The sequence below is a fragment of the Bombina bombina genome, chromosome 2, assembly GCF_027579735.1.
Source record: "Bombina bombina isolate aBomBom1 chromosome 2, aBomBom1.pri, whole genome shotgun sequence".
Taxonomy (NCBI): Eukaryota; Metazoa; Chordata; class Amphibia; order Anura; family Bombinatoridae; genus Bombina; species Bombina bombina.
In genome coordinates, this window is record NC_069500.1 from 145,116,336 (window position 1) to 145,123,991 (window position 7,656).

General features: G+C 43.1%; 1 non-coding gene across 1 annotated transcript; it reads left to right on the forward strand.

The window, feature by feature from the left end:
* Nucleotides 1–5,538: 5,538 nt before the first annotated feature.
* LOC128650501 (U1 spliceosomal RNA) lies at nt 5,539–5,702 on the forward strand. Its single transcript, XR_008400798.1, has one exon. It is a non-coding gene; the product is annotated as a U1 spliceosomal RNA (small nuclear RNA).
* Nucleotides 5,703–7,656: the final 1,954 nt, after the last annotated feature.

The following is a 7,656-nucleotide window of genomic DNA, read 5'->3' on the forward strand; positions in this document are numbered from 1 at the left end:
TGAGAGAAATTACCTCCCTCAAAATAAGTTTGAAGACCCCTGAGCTCTGTAGAGATGAACCGGATCATGCAGGGAATACAATGAGTTGCTGACTGAAATATTTGATGCATAGAAAAAGCGCCAAAAAACGGCCCCTCCCCCTCACACACAGCAGTGAGGGAGAACAGAAACTGTCAGAAAAACAGATTAAGCAACTGCCAAGTGGAAAAATAGTGCCCAAACATTTATTCACTCAGTACCTCAGTAAATGAAAACGATTTTACATTCCAGCAAAAACGTTAAACATAATCTCTAGTTATTAAACAGCTTTATGTATTTCTTACAGTGTAATTCTAGTGAAGTACCATTCCCCAGAATACTGAAGTGTAAAGTATACATACATGACATTATATCGGTATGGCAGGATTTTCTCATGAATTCCATTGTCAGAAAATAAAAACTGCTACATACCTCTATGCAGATTCATCTGCCCGCTGTCCCCTGATCTGAAGTTTACCTCACTCCTCAGATGGCCGAGAACAGCAATATGATCTTAACTACTCCGGCTAAAATCATAGCAAAACTCTGGTAGATTCTTCTTCAAACTCTGCCAGAGAGGTAATAACACACTCCGGTGCTATTTTAAAATAACAAACTTTTGATTGAAGATATAAAATTAAGTATAATCACCATAGTCCTCTCACACATCCTATCTAGTCGTTGGGTGCAAGAGAATGACTGGGAGTGACGTAGAGGGGAGGAGCTATATGCAGCTCTGCTGGGTGAATCCTCTTGCACTTCCTGTTGGGGAGGAGTAATATCCCAGAAGTAATGATGACCCGTGGACTGATCACACTTAACAGAAGAAATCCGCCTCCCAGTTGTCTACTCCTGGGATGTAAATTGCTGAGAGATGGCAGGAGTGATCCTCCGCCCACCTGATTATTTTGGTTACTTCCGTCATCGCTAGGGAACTCTTTGTTCCCCCCTGATGATTGACATAAGCTACAGTCGTGATGTTGTCCGACCGAAATCTGATGAATTTGGCCGCAGCTAGTTGAGGCCATGCCTGAAGAGCGTTGAATATCGCCCTCAGTTCCAGAATGTTTATCGGGAGAAGCTTTTCTTCCCAAGACCATAAGCCCTGAGCTTTCAGGGAGTCCCAGACCGCCCCCCAGCCTAACAGACTGGCGTCGGTCATTACAATGATCCACTCTGGTCTGCGGAAACATATTCCCAGAGACAGGTGATCCTGAGACAACCACCAGAGAAGAGAATCTCTGGTCTCCTGGTCCAACTGAATTTGAGGAGACAAATCTGCATAATCCCCATTCCACTGTTTGAGCATGCATAGTTGCAGTGGTCTGAGGTGTATCCGAGCAAAAGGGACTATGTCCATTGCCGCTACCATTAATCCGATTGTCTCCATGCACTGAGCCACAGATGGCCGGGGAATGGAATGAAGAACTCGGCAAGTAGATAACAGTTTTAATTTTCTGACCTCCGTCACAAATATTTTCATTTCTACTGAGTCTATTAGAGTCCCTAGGAAGGGAACCCTTGTGAGAGGGGAAAGGGAACTGTTTTTGATGTTCACCTTCCATCCGTGAGACCTCAGAAAGGCAAATACAATCTCCATGTGAGACTTGGCTCTTTGGAAAGACGGCACCTGAATTAAGATGTCGTCTAGGTAAGGCGCCACTGCTGTGCCCCGCGGTCTTAGAACCGCCAGGCGGGACCCTAGCACCTTTGTGAAAATTCTGGGAGCAGTGGCTAAGCCGAAAGGAAGAGCCACAAACTGGTAATGCTTGTCCAGAAAGGTGAACCTGAGAAACTGGTGATGATCTTTGTGGATAGGAATGTGTAGGTATGCATCCTTTAGATCCACGGTAGTCATATATTGACCTTCCTTGATCATTGGTAAGATTGTCCGAATGGTCTCCATTTTGAATGATGGGACTCTTAGGAATCTGTTTAGAATTTTTAGATCCAGGATGGGTCTGAAAGTTCCCTCTTTTTTGCGAACCACAAACAGGTTTGAGTAAAAACCCAGCCCTTGTTTCATGATTGGAACTGGGTGGATCACTCCCATTGTATGTAGATCTTCTACACAGCATAAAAACGCCTCTTTCTTTGTCTGATCTGTAGACAGACGAGAAATGTGGAACCTCCCCCTTGGAGGAGAACCCTTGAATTCTAGAAGATATCCCTGGGATACAATATCTAACGCCCAAGGATCATGTACATCTCTTGCCCAGGCCTGAGCGAAGAGAGAGAGTCTGCCCCCTACTAGATCCGGTCCCGGATTGGGGGCTACCCCTTCATGCTGTCTTGTTGGCAGCTGCAGGCTTTTTGGCCTGTTTTCCCTTATTCCAGCCCTGGTAATTAAGTGCAACAATATGATCTTTAAAGTGTATAGACATATCAGTACAAGTGGGACACATTCTGAGAGGGGGTTCCACCATGGCTTCTAAACACATTGAACAAGGATTTTCCTTAGTGTCAGACATGTTTAACAGACTAGTAGTATACACAAGCAGGCTTGGAAATCACTTTAATCAAATAAAAAACACAATTTGAAAAAACGTTACTGTGCCTTTAAGAGATAAAAAGAGCACACAATTTTACAAAACAGTGAAAAATGCAGCAATCCTCTTGAAATTTTCACAGTATGTACCTAAAGCCTTAATAAGATTGCACCACAAGTTGCAAAACGATTAACCCCTTAATTCCCAAACCGGAGCAGCCTAAAGCCAACACCCGGTTAAAAATAGTACAGCACCTTGCCACAGCCTTGCTGTGGCCCTACCTGCCCTAAGGGATCAGATTTGGGGAAATATAGCTTCTATAAGGCCCTCAAACAGCAGCAGGACCCTCCATGTGAAGCAGCATGAACTTCTCTGCAATTCTAACTGCGCATCTGAGGCGCGAAATTAGGCCCCTCCCACTCTACTCCGGAGCTGTGAGGCCTAGTAAATCACTCTTAAGTGAATAAAAAACAGCCATGTGGGTAATAACCCCAGAAAGAACCCCAAAAGGACTTTCAAAGTGTCTACAAACGTTATTTTACTTAAATAAACAATTGATTGCCCTGAATCAGTGTCAACCAGCATAATTAGCCCTGTTATGTAAGCATTCAATTCCTTACTAAGTCTGTGAACATAGCTTACCCTCCCCTCATGGGGATATTGTCAGTCTCTTCTAGCATTATCTCAGTCTTGTCTAGAAATAAATGACTGAACATACTTCATTGCAGATTACCCTGCAAACCGTTCCCCCCAACTGAAGTTTTCTGGTACTCCTCAGTCCTGTGTGGGAACAGCAGTGGATTTTAGTTACAACATGCTAAAATCATTTTCCTCTCAGCAGAAATCTTCATCACTTTTCTGTTAGAGAGTAAATAGTACAAACCGGTACCATTTAAAATAACAAACTTTTGATTGAAGATAATAAAAACTACAATTCTAACACCACATTCACTTTACCCTCCCGAGAGAGACCCTAGTGCTTAGAGCCGGCAAAGAGAATGACTGGGGGGTGGAGCTAGAGGGGGAGCTATATGGACAGCTCTGCTGTGTGCTCTCTTTGCCACTTCCTGTAGGGAATGAGAATATCCCACAAGTAAAGGATGAATCCGTGGACTGGATACACCTTGCAAGAGAAAAGAATAGACGTAACTTTACACAGGCGAGCTGGGGCGCAATAATGATAAAATTCGCCTGTCCCTATTTACTCCCTATTTATCACAGTACATCCCTATAAATATTTATGCTACCATGTCTTGATTATTAAAAAGTGTTTTTTAGGTAACTATTTAGCTTATATTTATATTATATAATGTTTCTGTGCTGTTTTTGCCATATGTTGATATTTGCAAAGTGCTTGATAACAAATGCTAAGTTGCTTAAATACCACCTGTACCACCAGAGTGCTGAAGCAAGCGGCCATTAAAACCAAGAAAAGCTTGTGAATCTGACTAAATATTAAATGAGATGCTGATTCACAGCAGCCCACAGCTCCAAGAGGCTCTCACAAAACTGTTTTAACATCATCTTACAATCAGCACACTTTCCAGAAACATGTACAGAAGGTCTGATTACCCCAATCCACAAACATGGGGATCACACTGACCAAATAACTACAGGGGAGTCTGTGTAAACAGCAATGTGAGCAAACTCTGCACAATCCTGAACCAAAGGATATTAACATTTCTAATAGACAGCAAAACCCTGCACAGGAGTCAGATAGGGTTCCTCCCTAAACAAAGAACCACAGACCATATCTTCACATTACAAGCTATCACTTGTAAAAGCTGGAGTGTTATAGGTCTTTACAAAGAGAGTACAAACTAGCTGAGTATCTCACAAGTGTCACCAACCCAAAGAACAGACAGATACTCACTAAATACAGAATCTCTGACCACCAGCTGGAAATAGAGACTGGCAGATATCGGACAAATTGGAGATCCAGGGCAGCCAGACAATGTGCGCAGTGTAACAGCGGGGACATAGAGACTGAAGCGCACTTCCTCTTGTACTGTACAAGATACAAACTCTTAAGGGATAAATACTTCCCAGAAATAAGGAAAGAAATAACACACTTCCCACAGATGTCTGAACAAGAAAGACTTGGGGGCCCATTTATCAAGCTCCGTACGGAGCTTGTGAACCCGTGTTTCTGGCGAGTCTTCAGACTCACCAGAAACACAAGTTATGAAGCAGCGGTCTAAAGACCGCTGCTCCATAACCCTGTCCGTCTGCTCTGAGCAGGCGGACAGGAATCGCCGGAAATCAACCCGATCGAGTACGATTGGGTTGATTGACAGCTCCCTGCTGGCGGCCTATTGGCCGGGAGTCAGCAGGGGTTCGGCGTTGCACCAGCAGCTCTTGTGAGCTGCTGGTGCAATGTTAAATGCGGAGAGTGTATTGCTCTTCGCATTCAGCGAGGTCTTGTGGACCTGATCCGCACTGTCGGATCAGGTCCGCAAGACCGATGATAAATAGGCCCCTATGTCTACTCTTAGGAGAAAAATCCAAAGCTATACGTAACAGACTGTCACATGACCAGAGCCCCCAATCAGAACTGTTATCATATTTACCCACTATACTCCTACTGTATAAATTGTTATGGATCTGTTTTATTGTAACATATTACTTTGGCACCACATGTAATAATTTCATGCTAATAAAGTATTATTGACTTGACTTGATGCAGTGTAGCTATAATGACAGTGATACCCTGTGAAATGTCTGTTCGGCTCAGTTCTTTTGCAGCAATCAGGCGAGTGATGCTTGTGAAGAAACAGCAGGCTGCCTTTGTGACATCATCACATGCAAATATGTTTGCTGCAATGAATCCTGGGACTGCTGGTTCTTGAATGCACAGGTCAATAAAATGTTTTTTTTTTTCTATAGTGAAAGATTCAGAGGGCTTGCCTGATCTATTTTAGCCAGTATTTGAATTTATCTGTTTTGTCAGCTGTGCCTGAAAGAACGGAAGGTCCCTTATGTTTAGCAAGTAGCGCTGGAGCAGCAGCCCGCTGGATTGATGCTACAACTCATACTTACCTGGCAGGGGAGATACCATGATCATGAAGGTGGTTCTCCCAGGGCGAGGCTCATCCATTGCACTCCGGTTGTGCTGACCCCTGCGATTTCCTCAAATGCAGGAAACTCGACTGCATAATTTGTGGTAGTGGGGGACTGCGTTCGCGCTTTCCCCTGATTCTTCTTTGTAAATGATAGATTTCTTAGCCTGCTTCTGTTTACAACATTATTTAATTCCTAGCTACTCTCTTATCCTGATCATGCTTTCTCAGATTGATATATGCATTATTACATTCAAAAGCTTTGCCAGCTTTTGTCATGACTTTTTTTGCAAACACAGCCAAGAGATCATTGGCAGCGTAACATCATCCAAGATAAACCCGTTGACCGATTAACGGGACAATACCCACACCTTGTAATTACAAGACATTTCTGTTGTGTTGCTATAGAATATCAGCCAAGTCTACACGTTTTTAAAATGTAACATCCTTTTTACTTTAATTTTCAGTAGCCAAACTCCACCCACCGTTTGACTGATTTGGAGGAGCCAATCTGGGTTTTAATCTGCAGACAACAAGGCTAGATACACTCATAATGTTAGTATGAAATGCATTTTTTGTAAGCAGTTAAATCTAATTAGGGAAAGATATGTAGCAGGGTCTGCTTTCATAAGTCACCAGGGTGTATTTCAAGATCTGTGAAAATGTTTTTCAAATTCTGAGCTAAAATTACACGAAAGGGGACAAAATAAATTATGACCTTTACTAAAAAAACTATATCATTTACGCATAGCTAAACATTTTCTGTAATCATTGTTATTGTTTCTTATGAGCTCTGCAATGAGCAAATAGATTTACAGGGACAGTATACACCAATTTTTATATAACTGCATGTAATAGACACTACTATAAAGAAAAATATGCACAGATACTGATATAAAAATCCAGCATAAAACCTTTTAAAAACTTACTTAGCAGCTCCAAGTTTAGCACTGTTGATAAGGATAAGCTGTGACACCCAGTGAAAGGGGCTGGGAGCAGACACTCTTCCCCCTCCCCACTTCCCTGCATATGAAAAGACAGATTAGACAAACAGAAGCCAGTAGTAGACTATAAACAAGCGTATACATCTGATACTTTGGGGTTGGTTAGGAGTCTGAAAATCAGCACAATGTTATTAAAAAAAATAAGCAAAACTATACATTGTTACAAAAACATTTCCATATGGGCTATATCAATGGATCATCTACAAAACATTTATGCAAAGAAAAAATTGGTGTACAATTGCCCTTTAAGACGTTTATCACTCTTTACTTACATAGTGCTTTCCCTCATTTGCTTTATTTTACAGCTTCTATTTTGCAGGGACATACATAGGATAGCACTGAAACCTTTCAATTTTCTCTTCAATCAAACATAAACACACTGTGTGTTTGCACACAAGGAAGAGTTCATCCGGTGTTAGAGAGCATGCTTAGAAGGTAAGGGAGTTGCGGAGCTTCGCATTTAAACCACAACTAAACAATGCTTGGGATATAAAAAAAAAGTGTTACTTGGAAAGTGCTTGATAACAAATGCTAAGTTGCTTAAAGGGACAGTCAACTCAAAATTGTTTAAAAAGATAGAGGAGGGGGCTGTGTGTGAGGGAGAGGGGGTCTGGGAGAGTGAGGAGGGGGCTGTGTGTGAGGGAGAGGGGGGTTTAGAGAGTAAGGCGGTGACTGTGTGTGAGGGAGAGGGGGTTTGGGAGAGTGAGGAGGGGGCTGTGTGTGAGGAAGAGGGGGTCTGAAAGAGTGAGGCGGTGACTGTGTGAGGGAGAGGGGGTCTGAGAGAGTGAGGCGGTGACTGTATGTGAGGGAGAGGGGGTCTGAGAGAGTGAGGCGGTGACTGTGTGTGAGGGAGAGGGTCTGAGAGAGTGAGGCGGTGAATGTGTGTGATTGAGAGGGGGTCTGAGAGAGTGAGGCGGTGACTGTGTGTGAGGGAGAGGGTCTGAGAGAGTGAGGCGGTGAATGTGTGATTGAGAGGGGGTCTGAGAGAGTGAGGCGGTGACTGTGTGAGGGAGAGGGGGTCTGAGAGTGAGGTGGTTACTATGTGTGAGGGAGAGGGGGGTCTAAGAGAGTGAGGTGATTACTGTG